Source organism: Ictalurus furcatus, chromosome 14 (genome assembly GCF_023375685.1).
Source record: "Ictalurus furcatus strain D&B chromosome 14, Billie_1.0, whole genome shotgun sequence".
NCBI classification, from domain to species: domain Eukaryota; kingdom Metazoa; phylum Chordata; class Actinopteri; order Siluriformes; family Ictaluridae; genus Ictalurus; species Ictalurus furcatus.
Genome location: NC_071268.1, coordinates 28,728,868 through 28,743,493, shown reverse-complemented (window position 1 = coordinate 28,743,493; position 14,626 = coordinate 28,728,868). Strand labels below are relative to the sequence as shown.

Genomic DNA, 14,626 nt, shown 5'->3' with positions numbered 1-14,626 from the left:
TTTATAAAGAGAAGTTCACGACTGTTTAGGACGTAAAGGTTACAGCTTCACCTCTGACTCTTACAAAGCGCCGACGCTGGAGACTCCTTCCTTAAACATTACACGAACGTCTCCTTACCTTCAGCAAACTTCACCACATCGACTGCTCTGAGTGCGTTCATGTGGAGCGTCCGCTGTACACGCCCCTGTGAATGAGCCGTTACCATAGAAACGATAACGTATTAGAACGGGCGTGTTAATATAAAGCCGGGGTTTGCGGCTGCGCTGCTGTCAGAGCTGCTCTGATGGAACATTAATCAACACTTTGTGTAAGTGACACGAGAGACTTGCTAGTGTGAGTGTTAGTAAGCAGGTGGTTGTGTGCTGCTCACAGAAGACACAGAAGACTACCTGCTCATAGGCTCCATGTCCTGAGACGTTATAACAGATAACAAATAACATGCAGAGAAACTCAACTGGAAGCTACTCAATAATTACAATTGTCTCAAATAATCACAACCGACTCAAATCAAAAGCTGCAGAGAACGCTGGAGAAATCTGCGGTGCTTGAGGAGAGCAAACGGCTCTGGAGAACCCTGGAGATTGCTGATGTGGTTATGGAGAATGATGGAAACGCTACGGGGGCTCTAAAAGCTCAACAATAAAATGGCCAAGTCCGATCACATGCTGTCCTCTCTGTTCTGTACAGCTTTCCTCGTCTCTTTCTCTTCTGATTCCTTCTTATGGAGAAGCAGAGAGTAGGAACGTTTAATATCAATGAGGGTAGGGACATGAACAAACAAGACCTAGTCACAGAATTCATTAAATATAAGTATATGATGTAGAATTTTTATTTTATTTACAGGAGACACTGAAAATGAGACAGAATGGGGAATGTGGTGGGAAGGCATGCTGCGTGATGAAGTTCCTCCTGATGTTCCTGTAGACTTCTGAATTCATTCTGCTGCTACCAGCATGAGTTCCACCAGCAATAAAGATTAGTGAGATTGTTCCAGAAGCAGCCGTGCGAGCCCAATCCATGACACTACCTCCACTGTGTGTGTATCGTCTGTTACCATCTCGATTTCTTTCAGCCAATAATAATAATAATAATAATAATAATAATAATAATAATACAGTTTCATTTAATATTGAATTGAATATCATTTCATTTGTGTTAATGCATGGACAATTCATTATAAGAACGTAACTGTGTGGCAATGTAGTTAGCAGGTACTAAATCTTTGGCCTTTCTATCACTGTGGTAGAGGTTCATCATGTTTCCAGAACTTTTGTGGATCATATCTGTATTTCTTTGCGAATTCCAATCTTGCTCTTACAGTCTTACATCAACTGCTGCTGTTTTCCTTATCCGACCTGTTCCATGTCTGGTTGTCGGTACACCAGTCCTTTGTTCCTTTTTATTTCCCAAAACATTCCAAATGGTTGTATTGTCCATGCCCAATGCTTGTGCAGTGGATCTGATTGACTCTTTTCTCAGCTTCATAACAGCTCGCTTTTCTCCCATAGACAGCTCTCTGTTCTCCATGTTGGTTTATCCTTTTTAACACAACTGCACAGGTCTTCTCAGGTGAAACCCAGGGCTCAAACCAAGAGTAGACCTTCAAAGCAATTTATTCTTTACATAATCAACTGAACAGGACACACCTGGGTAACAAGAAACACCCGTCAGTCACATGTTTCAATAGTTTTTGATCACTTGAAGAAATGGGTGGGTTTTAAACAAAAGTTGCCAGGTTCTTTTTTTGATCTCCAGCCCAATTGTCTTCAATGTATAGCAAAAAGAAAAGATTTGGAGACAAGCACAAACAGCAACACCGGACTTGGACATGGAACCCCAAGAACCAGCCACTGACGTACAGCAGCTATCAACAGTGTGAACACCAGGCCTGGATGGACTTTCAGCTGAATTCATAAACAGTTCTTCCAAACATTGAGAACAGACCTGTATGAGGATTTTAAACGGTCTACGAATAACAGGAAATTACCCACCAGTTTTATCTCCTCCTCTTGAAAAGGTAACTGTTTTTAACTGGAAGCCTGTGGCACAAAATCATATCAAAATGTCTATCAAACGGACTGAAAGAGCACAGACGCATTGATAAATGCAAATTAAACGCACCGCGTTTACGGATCACGTTTATCTTCCACGTGACATGACTGAACTGCGCAAAATCAATTCTTACGTGTTTTTACCAAGAAAAAGCCTTCGACAGAGCAGATCACATGTCTCTTTAATACACCAGAAACAACTCAAATAGGTATAACGTTCTCTTTATTATCATCATAGATTCAACTTTTCTGTTTCTGAAGCTTGTGTTTTGCTCAGGCTTGGGGGAGGGCTGAGCCGTCTTCTCATGACGCAGCAGGGGATAAGGAAAGGACGTCCTTCACCCGGGCAGCTACACAGTCTGGCCACAGACCCGCTGTTACGTGAAGGAAGACAGATCCCGCAGGAATATCGGTGTGAGGAATACAGCAGAGAGCGCTACTGTCAGCGCACGCAGGCCATGCGACCATCTTCATCACTAAACAGGAAGACCTTCAAGTCCTTTCAGGGTTGCTTCTTATTTACTTCTCTTCCTGTGTCCCTTCTATCAGTCTCCTTTATCCCAGATTCTCCTTCTCCTTCCTCTCTCGCTTTTCCTCTCTCACTCTCTCATCCTGTGTTACATTCAGTAAAGGTGGACGGATGATGTGGCCATGCACTTGTTTAGGATGTTATGTGTTGATCAAGACTTATGGGGGAGTAGTTAGTGTGCGTGCATGCGTGTGTGTGTGATTTACATAGGACACACCCTGTGTTCCTGAGGTAGTAGAGCTCAGAGTGTGTGTGATGGCCGTGTGTGTGAATGATATGGGAGACGAAGTTCACACCAGATGGCTATCAGAGGGATTTTACACTTTGGAAAAGGAGTTAGGTGTGTGTGTGTGTGTGTGTGTGTGTGTTTGTTTCTGCGTGTGTGTGTGTGATTTACATAAGACACACCCTGTGTTCCTGAGGTAGTAAAGCTCAGGGCGATGGCCGTGTGTGTGAATGATATGGGAGATGAAGTTCACACCAGATGGCTATCAGAGGGATTTTACACTTTGGAAAAGGAGTAAGGTGTGTGTGTGTGTGTTTGTCTGTGTGTGTGTGTGTGTGTGTGTGTGTGTGTGTGTGTGTGTGTGTGTGTGTATGAGTACGTGTTATCTCAAACATGTTTAACACCTGGTTCTTCCCCCTGATGAAAAAGGTCCTACAAATGGTGTGGCGTTCATGCAGAAAGAATGAACAATAGTAGAAAGGCACAAAGGGCGGCAAAAAAAAAAAGAGAAGAAGAACACATCGTGCAGTTGGACGGAGCGCTGGATTCAGACAGCAACAATGGCCTCGTGTTTTTTGGAAGAGGAAAAGAACAACTGTTCGCTTTTGTCAAGCCACAGAAACACACACAAACAGCAGGGACTGCATTGTGTAGATGATAAACACACACACACACACACACACGTGCGCGTGCAACACACCCTGTGTGTCTGGAAAGATTTGAAAAGCAGAACAGTGTAGCTCTACATCATCCGACTGTAACACAACACCAACAAACCAATGCATCATATTCCCCAAAACCCACAAATGACTTCTTTTAGTTCAACATTTACACGAAACCAAAATATTTAATAAAGGGAAATGAATCAACAGCTTCTGAGCAAGCAGGATGTCAGAATTCGGTGTAAAATCAGGGGTATTATTAGTACTGACTGCTGGGAGGGGAGTCTTGGCAGTCTGTAGGATATGAATAAATGAAAGTGGAATTAACACCAACGCTCGCTTTTAAATCAGTGCGCTGTTGTCTCTGAATGCAATCAATAAACCTACAGGGTTCTCTTCAAAGGGTTTTTTTTTTTGGATAGTTAACAGTTCTTAGCTTCCTAAAATGAGTCTAAATGGTGTGTGTGTGGGGGGGAGGGGGGGGGGGGCGCTGATGAAAATTCACCTTTTTGTTTTCTCGGTGTGATCGCCGTCATTCCATTCAACAAGTGTGTGAGAGGAGGATAGAACACACTTCTCAGCAAGTGAAGGACGCAGATGCGCTGATCTACAACTAAACACACACGTGACACCGGTGGTTTGGTCATCACGAGTTCCCCAGCTGCGCTCCATTATTAAGCGAGGAGTTAATCAGGGCTGAGTGTGCAGAGTGTGACTTATTAGCTTTTGTATTAAAAATGATCTAACCATCGTTTCTTAACGCACGTCCAGCAGGGCTCATTTCCTCAAGCATCCGAGAGACAAGCTCAGCGATTAACCTCTAGAACACACACGGCTAATATTTTCCTCAACAAAAAAAAAAAAAAGAAGCTGTGTGCTCTGATCGGACTGCAGCTCTATTCATACGGGATCAGTTTCTCAGGAGGAGGTGGATAACGTATAGTAATTATTACAGTAGCAGATTATCTCTGGGATTTTAGTTTGAATTCATCATGTCAGTCATTTTTACAGACCGTGTGTGTGTGTGTGTGTGTGTGTGTGTGTACGTGCCATATTTCACCTTCTATAAAATGAACAGGACGTCTCTGTGATATCACGTTTCACCATCCACGTGAATCGTTCATATTTTCTGCACATTACTTAACACGCACGCGTCCAGAACGCTGCTCCTGTCCGAACAGCACTTATGTCCTCGCTTATATCCGGTGCTTTCATGCATCTTATATCTTGCTTGTAATCTAAAGCGGTATTATTCCACCAGTCGGGTGTGTGTGTGGTTTGTGAGACTCTGATTAATGTGATCACGTGTAATATGGGTCAAGCCATATGAACTCACCAGAGGCCTCCCGACTGACCACCTCAATTGTGCTTCATACTTTCTGGAAATAACGTCACTATTCATAATAAATACTGTGCGGAATTTCAGGCCTGTATCTGCATTCATTTCTGAGATATAGAGGCTTTTAAAAAAAGGGGGAGTGTGTAAGTCGTATCTTTTAACTGTTTATGCTAGATGCAGGAAATGTTCAGGGACTGTCGTCTAGTATAAATTGTCCTTAACTTCAAAAACACAAGGTCCACGGTTGCATATTTGGAAATTTATGCCCTGCTGAATACTGTAAAAAAAAAAATAATATAACAGATTATGATGATTATTTCGTGCTTTGGAGCAGATTCGACCCTCTATATCGCCACACTGAAGCACATCAGTCCTTTCAAATTATCTATTACTCATGTTTTAGTCCTTTTTTTTTTTTAGCAACTAGGTGTATGTCTGAAAGAACTGGTCTAACAAGGTCTACCATAAACAAATAATTATACTACAGGTGTGTAGGCTCATTAAATCCTGTCATCTGAAAATGTTAAAATTTGCAGCTCTGAAAGTCCAATAAAAGTCAGTATAAAACTATAATTGGTGAAAAAAAGCTACACACACTTCCTTACACATTTTTTTGTCATTGTTTCGGCCAAGAATGCTTGATTTTGCTGCTTTATAAAAAAAATTCTTTGTTCTTTATGCTGTTTTGCAGAAAAGTACTCGAATTGGCGAAATTGCAATTGTTTTTAGCTGTACTCGTGTTCGACACAGGTGAATCGAAGAGGGCTTTGGCTGAATGCGAGTTGTGATGACGTCAAATGACGTGTTTTGGCCCAAATCTGCGGTAATTTTGAAAAATGCAAGCTCCTCCGAATATCGTGGAGTTTGTTCGATATTGCGTTGATTTCTGTGACTGTAGAATCGTGAAATCCTGGAGGAATTGTTACATGTCCGACTGAGCATGAATAAGCTTACCTCAGCTGACCTGAAATTGTCAGTCAGGACGCCGCTGCTGAGGTCACATGCTTCTGATAACCGCGTTACACGTAATATGCAAATACTCAGATTTCCTGATGTGGATCTGAGTCATGATCAGATTCAATAACGTCCAATGTCGTATTTGTTTCCATGTGAATAATTAGCCTTTCCAGACTGAATCCTGATAGTCATCACATATGAGGCACCTAGAGGTGTTTAGTGGTCAGATCGGACTACAGAAACATAAAGGGTGATCAGACTATGACTATGATTATGAGATCTGGATAACTATAAAATCAGACTACAAAAACAGATCAGACTTGTACAAACAGGGCTGGTAGTCAGATAAAACTGTATCCAGGATCATTTTCTGTATGATTTGTAAAAATCAGCCTTTATAAACAGGCTCAGTTTTGAGGTAAGACTATAAATCCAGGAGTTTTGGTTAACTCAGACTACGATCAGAGGATTTTTAGCCACATCAGGACTTCTTCCAGTGTACATCTGCTAAACCGAACAAGCAGAACCTCAACACGATGAGAATAAAAATGATTTAATCACGCTAAACTGTATTATCAAATATCTCCCTTTTACGTTATGTAGATGAACCCATTCCCAGCATGATTTTTTAAACGAGTCTTAAGGTATGCATCTCAGCTAAATATACTGAAGATAACACTGTGTCCTGCCGTTACAGGAAAATAATCAGCGGTGGGGTGGTGTGACGAAGCGGAGTTCACTCATTATCACCTACAGGCTGAAGGAACATTTACAGCGTTGCATTAACACCTCCAGTGTTCATAAATACATACAGAATGAATACAGTGTTCTAATAAAGCACAAGTTAACACACACACAAAAAAGAAGCAAACTTCTATTAGAAAAGAATTGATATTTCACCTGGTTAGGGATCATTGCGTGTTTTGTCAATGGAGAAAACCTGTTTTCATTTCTATGAATTTTCAAACCCCTACTTAACATCCATGACGCACCATGGTGATATTTTCCTTCACCAATACAGACATACGCGGCGTAATAAATCTGCTCACTGCTGTCACACCTGATGCTCTAATCCAGAATTAACACGGGGAGATGAACATGCTGGAGTTCTGGAAACTTAAACAGGAAATCTGAAGGAAATAAAAAGAATTTTTCACAGCATTAAATGTTTCTGTTTTAATCAGCCGAAACTGCCAGAGATTTGTTTTATCCAACACTCACTGAAAAATCCGACAAAAGATGAAACCTTTATCCAAATTAGTTTTCCTAACATACACTGCTTGAGATAAACGCCTTCACTCCGACTCAGACTACTGAGAGTTTTGGGCAGATATGAAACACCAGCATGTGTAACCATGGTAATTACGAAAGTCTGAAAGTGTCTGTATGAGAAACACTCGGGGCTGGAAGTCTCTACACAGGTTGAGCAGCAAACACCTGAACATGGCCTGCGTTCCTTTCTTTAGGCCTCAGCGTGCTTAAAAGTTGGCTGCATGAAGACCTTCACGAGCTTACAGGCTCACACCCGGTCTGTCGTCACGCACTGGCCGTCATGGACGAGTTTACACAACTACAGCGAGAAGATTTCCTCCTGCCATAAAACGACGCGTTGTTGGAAGCACAACGTGGGAGATCTGTGTATTCTGTTCCATATTTACAAAGAGAAAAGAGAAATGAGGCATGAGTGGCATGTGAGACGGTTAAGAACGACATGCTACGAGAGGAAATGAATCAGCATGACCATGCCTCATTCGTAATGAACAATCACAGGCTTGGGTGTGTAGCGTGTTTGTCTTCAGCAGCAGTCACCAACCCTCTTCCTTGAGATCTGTAATACCTTCCTGCAGGTTTCACCTCCAACCAAAATCTAACACACCTGTTTTAGTTCAAGACAACGATTAGAGGGGCAGGTGGGCACCATTATGGTTGGAGCTAAAGTCCTGATCTCCAGGAACAGGGTTGATGACCACTGATCTACAACGTTCCTTTAGCTGCCATGCGCACGTCACAATGAGCGACGTCTTCGCAAGATGTCTGACTCCTCCTTGATTTCAGTCTCTGCCTTGTGGGTGGTAATGCAGCTCACTCACCTTCAGTGTGGAAGTGTAACATTAAACACCTATGATGTGTAGCGATCCGAGAGTCGAACTGAACTGACACCCACAACGATCATTTGGGTCCAGTTGTGCTTTGTAACAGCCGATTCAAAACTACTGAATTGACACTTCTTCTTCTTCTTTTTTTTGTTTTTTACCAGGACTGTATAAACACTGCAGGTTTATTCAGTGTTGTAAGCATTAATTCAGTACTGTACGTGTTCATTTTTGCATTAACACTGTTTATTTAAGCTTTGTGTATGTGTTAGGAGTTCAGTGTTACAGTAACTCAGCAATGTAAGTATTAATCTAATAATTGCTACCAACACAGGCTTGTAACTTGAACTTTAGCTGAATCCAGGATCATGGAAAGCTCTTTAAACAAAATCTCAGGTTATCAGTTTTCTGCCCATTTTTCTTTTCTGCAATCTGTCCTTTTATTACAGTATGTTAAATGTGTGGTTAAACTAGCAAATGGGATTATTAGTGTACATGGTTATGAAACAGCTTTTTATATGTATTTTTTAACATGGTAAATGTTATGTCTCTACAACGTACACCAGGTCCCCACAAGATGCCTAATTTAACGTCTTTTTTTTTTCTACAAATGTCTTCTTTGCTTGGTGTGTTTTAGCCTAAAATACTTTCTACAACTTTACACTGTTCAGCTTAGTTATCGTATACCAACATACTTTTACTTTTGGGCTTATTAGTGACTTTTTTGCCTATTTCAGGTGACAGAAAGTGGAATAGAGGTGGACCGTAATCTTTTGGAGTCAGATGGTGCCTCTGGAGATGATCATCATTGCACCCAACACTCACAGCATGAGTCTACATTCTGTAATCAGGTATGGAACTGCTTTTTTAATGTATTTTATAACATAGCAAACCATAAGTCCCCACAATGTACATTGTACTCTACCAGTGTTTGCAAAGGAGTGATTTCAATTGACAAAAACTGGAATAGAGATGGACAGTAATCGTCTGGAGTCAGATGGTGCCTCTGGAGATTATCATCATTGCACCCAACATTCACAGCATGAGTCTACAAATAATTTTTTTCCCACTTAACTTTCACTAATGTATTTTAAATATGAAATCGTTTGAAGTCTCATTACATTTTGTATTCTACCATTTGTTTGTTTTTTAACTCAGCAGGTGCCAGATGAAACATCTGCTGGTGACCGGTATTGTATACCGCAGTTACAAGTGGAAACAAGCACTCCTCGGGTTGGATAAATTGTCATTTTTCTGAATATAAAAAGTGGACCTTTTTAATTAGTGTTCATATTAAAGTTATATTGTTTTTTTATAGCCTGATGAGGTAAACATCCATGATGCCTGCTCCATCAGTAGTGTGGAAAATTGTGAAGATGAATATGTCCCTGAATCTTCATGTAGTAGCTCAGATGAAAGTGCCTGCAATCATGATTTCAGTTTCTGAAAGGAAAACCAAGACAATGACGAAAAGATGTCCTTTACAAAGTCCTAGCACTGGTCAGTCTAGTGCAGCGGTTTCCAATGAATCTGAAGCTGTACCTGACCAGTCAAGCTCTGTTTTGGTCAGAGGAGTTTCAAAGCCAACTAGCAGAGTGAGAGTGTGTGATAAGAAACAGTACTGTTTGTTTTGCAGCAAACCACTATCAAAACTGGCAAGACACTTAGAGCAGGTTCATAGCACTGAGTCTGAAGTTGTGAAAGCTTTGAGTTTTCCAAAAGGTTCAAAAGAAAGGAAAAACTTGCTAGATCACCTCAGGAACAGGGGGAATTTTGTACATAATGCTGAAGTTGTACAGCGTGGAGGTGAGCTTGTACCTTGTAAGAAGCCACAAAAAGATTGTGATTTCAATACCTTTGTGCACTGCTGCAACTGTCAAAGGCTCTTTGCTAGAAGGTTTCTCTGGCGTCATATGAAATGGTGTAAGCTGAGCAAAAATGATCACTCCCATCCCAAACCAGGAAAGAACAGTGCTTTCACAAAGTGCTTATATGGGACCTGCACCTCCTGGAACTAGTGCTGGCCTGTGGAAACTTTTCAGTAACATGACCCATGACAAGATGGTACTTGCCATTAAAACAGATTTGTACATAAGAAGATTACGAGAGTATTTTTACAACAGAGTAGGCTCAGACATTGGCAAACACGATTATATTCGACAGAAAATGAGGGAAATTGGAAGATTGTTAATTACAGCGAGGGAAGTTACTCCTTCGTGTAACATGGAGGATTTTGTTGACCCAGGTAACTTCATGCATGTCATCACTGCCGTCAGAAAAGCCAGCGGTTATGATGAAGAAAAGTGTACATTCCAACGACCATCCCTTGCATTGAAGCTTGGTCATAGCTTACAGAAGATTGCTTCTTTGGTCTCATTTCAAGCAATGATGGATCAGGACAGTAAAAGAGCAGAAAAAGCGCACAACTTTTCAGACATGTATGCGGCAAGATGGAGCAAACTGATATCATCACATGCACTCCGGACACAGCGAGAAATGAAGTGGAATGCTCCACTTATTCTTCCTTTTACTGAGGATGTGAAAACATTACACTTGTATCTTGATCAAAAGCAAGAAGAGTACTTTCAGAAACTATCAGCAGATGCTTCCTCCAAGAACTGGACACATCTTGCAAAGGTTACTCTGGCTCAGACTATCCTCTTCAATCGCAGAAGAGAGGGTGAGGTCTCAAAAATGCCTTTAACAGCATTTAACCAGCAGAAACACTGATGACTTGCACAAAGACATTGCTCTTGCACTATCGGAGCTTGAAAAGAAACTCTGCCATCGTTTTACTCGACTTGAAATACGTGGAAAGCGTGGACGAAAGGTTCCAGATCTTTTAACACCTATAAGGCAGAAAAATATGGAACTTCTTGAATAAAAACGAGAAAAATGTGGAATTCCTTCTGAAAACATTTACATGTTTACTCGTCCCGCAGCACTGTCACACCTGAGGGGATCAGATTGTCTTCGTGAACAAAACGTTCGTAAACGCATAGCAACACTCTCCAATGTTCTGAACCTCAATAATACAGAATTGGATCAGCTGGCTGACTTTTTAGGACATGATGTGAGAATACACAGAAAATATAACAGACTTCCTGAAGGACTCTCCAGCTGGCCAAGATAAGCAAAGTTTTGATGGCATTAGAGACAGGAAGACTTGGGGAGTTCAGTGGAAAGAACCTACACGAAATTGACGTTGAGCCAGATGGTATGTTGAAAGGAGTTTGGAAATGTAAATGATTAACATACAGATTTATGTGTTATGTCATATTATATTATCATTGTAGGTGTTCTTTAAATAGAAGCTGTACTTGTTCAGAGTTGTCAAGCGATCCGTCAGGAACAGAGAATGAATCAGATGAAGGTGAGCTTTACTCCCTTATATACAGAGCCTATGAAAAGCACTCCTGTGTGTTTGGGAGTTTTTGGGGTGTTTTTGTCTTCATGCTGTAGTTTTTGCCAGGAAACATACTCATCAGTGACTGGTAGAGTGGTGTAACCAGTGGCACTGAGCATGCATTTCTGGTGCCAGTGGGGCTTGTTACTGTTGAGCCTTCTGGTGGTGTTGTAGGCTTAATTCGGTGAAACACCAGATAAGATGGGTGTTTACTCCAGTGAAAAGCCTGTGATGTGGGGGGTTCCAAAGTAGGTTTTATCTATTCATAGGGCAAGTATGGTGTATGGGAGACAGAAGGCTATCTAGGCCTTTATGTAATCCCTAATGGCTTGGTACATGTAGATAGCATCTTAACGTGTATAATTGTATCCACAACCACCTAGCAACACCATAGTGACCACATTTTAAGCTCCACAATCACTGTATTCTTCAGAAAATGCACAACCTGTAGTTGTTAATTATTACTATTATTATTATTATTATTATTATTATTATTATTATTATTATTATTATGAGGTGTCCTTAATCATTTAGGATGCATTCAAAAAGAGTGCACTTGTTCTATGTTTAAGTAGATATTGAGCCAGAACTGAAACCATCTACAGAGCAAGCCCAGGAAACCTCATCTGAGCAAGCAACAGAACCAACCAGTACCACATCTGTTCCCAAAGGTATTGTATGATAAACAAACGTGATTGTTTTCATGAAATTGAAAGACACTGTATGTTTTGACTAACTTTGTCTTGCATTTGTTCAGGTGTTAAGGTGGTAAAGAAAAAGAAATGGGAGACCAGTGAAGTGAAAGCAGTTGAAAAACATCTGTACAGGTTCATAAAAACTTACACAGTGTCAGGAAAAAAAACATTGTGAGGCCTGTATAAAAGCTGAGCCTGCTGCACTGAAAGGCAGGGATTGGTTATCTGTTAAGTTCTTTGTAAAGAATAGAATCACTGTTCTTAAAAGGAAAATGTAACCCAGAAAAAAGTCTGCATGGTTTCATTTGGTTTTATTTGCACAGATCAATGGTAGTTTTAGTTTATTATTATTATTATTATTATTATTGTTATTATTATTATTATTATTAAGTTTATGGCTGGAAATTTGTATTGTATTGTACAATTAAATTTTTTTCTACTTCTTTATATTTCATTTGTGACGAACTTTTGAGTGTTAATTGGTAACTGCCTGAAAATATTATCTGTGCAAAAATACTGCATTGCAAATATCAAAATGTTTAAGATTAAAAATAAAAGGCCTGTAGTTATTCAAGTGACTTAATCAATTATCTTGGAAATATGCATTATAGCACCTTCCCAATTGTTTGTAAATTGCATCCCCAGATTGTTCACAAGTACCTACAATTTAGTAATACCAGAATAATAGTGTGTGTGTGTGTGTGTGTGTGTGTCCGCTCGTCCTCACAAGTTTGGTCTACCAGAAACTGTCCCCAGAATGTGGAAAAATGTCACATTGCTTTATTAACGTATTTTATGTCATTTGAAGTGACAGACGTTTTTACAGCTTCAGCTGAAACACAAATCTGTCTTTGGTTTGCTCCTAAACCTTTTAGAAATACGGGTCCCCGCATTGGAGGATCCAGCATGTAGTCCCCGATATAGACTTGCACAAGTATGTGTGTGTAAGAGACTACAGTGAGAGAGTGTGTGTGTGTGTGTGTGTATAAGAGACCACAGTAAGTGTGTGTTAATGAGAGGATTGTGAGTGTGCTGGACCTGCAGTGGGGATGAGTGTTTCTGTGTGTCGGGTTAGATTAAAACTCTACACAGGAAGGTCAGAGTGTTTCTCCAGAACACTGAAAACTCAAACATACTGATGCTGTTGCGTGTAACGCGCTTCATTTACCCGCTCGTGGATTCAGCGCTTATATCTCTTATATCTCTGACCATTAAGTGTTTATTACAGCTTTGGATCAGTTAGCGCGCGTGACAGAACATCACACAGCAAAATAAAAATAAATAAACAGAAACAGTGTAGAGCACACACACACACACACACACACACAGAGAGAGAGAGAGAGAGAGAGAGAGAGAGAGAAATAAATAAAACGCGTTCACTTACAGCACACTCCGGGAGAGAGACGCAGATCCAGTCCGGTATCACGCGCGGTATTAAAACAGCACCTCTCACACACACACACATCCGCGCGCGCGCGCTCTCCCGGTGTGTGATGTGCTCCGGCTGTCCGTGGTTTAGACTGATCGGAGCTGCGGTGTTTATTCTCACAGCGCGTTTAAGAGTCGCTCCTCTGCTGTCTCACACAGCAGTACAGAAACCACATGGAGACCGGGGACACGCCCCCTTTCCCCCACTGACTACGCCCCCCCCCCGCCCCCACAACAGACACCAGCACAGGAGCGGGTGCCATCCACAGGTGTATACCTGAGCAGCGCAGTATACTGTATACACACTATGTCCTGTCCACTACACGCTATCCAGAGTCACGTGACGAATCTAACCAGTCAGTCTAATTCTCCTGTTAACAGCTTTAATAATACACTCACTGATGAACCCTGTATTAATCGTAGCAAGGGACTCAATGCTTCGTGGCGTGGATTCCACAAGATGTTGGAAACATTCCTTTGAGATTCGGCTCCATGTTGACACGATCGCGTTCTACGTTCTCGCCCGTTCTACAACAACCCGAAGATGTTCTCCTGGATTCTGATCCGGTGACTGGGAAGTCCACTGAAGAACACTGAACTCGTCGCCATGTTCATGAAACCTGTTGCTTCGTGACATGCGGCAGTATCAGGCTGGTAGTAGCCATTAGTAGATGGTAAACTGTGGCCATGAAGGCATGCACATGCAAATAGCTATCCAAATAGGCTGTGGCATTCAAACAATAATTGATTGGTACTAATGGGCCCAACGTGTGCCATGAAAACATTCCCCACACCATTACACCACCTCCGCCAGCCTGGACTGTTGACACAAGGCAGGTTGAGTCCATGGATTCATATTCTGTTGGCACCAAATTCTGACCCTCAGCAGAAACCGAGATTCATCAGACCAGCCTACATTTTTCCCATCTTCAGCTGTCCGGTTTTGGTGATCCTGTGATCACTGCAGCTCCAGCTTTCTGTTCTTGGCTGCCAGAAGAGGACCCCGACGTGGTCTCCTGCTGTTCTGAGATGCTTATCTTCTCACCCCCATTGTACAGAGTGATTATCTGTGCTACTGTAGTCTTTCTGTCACCTCGAACCAGTCTGGCCATTCTCCGTTGATCTCTCTCATCAACAAGGCGTTTCTGTCCCCAGAACCGCCCTCACTGGATGTTTTCTCTTCACTTCACCATTCTGAGTAAACTCTACAGACTCGTGTGTGAGAAATCCCAGGAGATC

General features: G+C 41.5%; 1 protein-coding gene across 1 annotated transcript in view; it reads right to left on the bottom strand.

The window, feature by feature from the left end:
* LOC128618276 (CMP-N-acetylneuraminate-beta-galactosamide-alpha-2,3-sialyltransferase 1) overlaps positions 1 to 13,545 on the bottom strand; it is a 38,300-nt gene extending 24,755 nt beyond the window's left edge. Inside the window, exon 1 of the mRNA XM_053641819.1 lies at positions 13,344 to 13,545. The gene's annotated coding sequence lies outside the window, so the exon portion shown is untranslated. The remainder of the gene's footprint in view (positions 1 to 13,343) is intronic.
* Between the last annotated feature and the right edge of the window lie 1,081 nt (positions 13,546 to 14,626).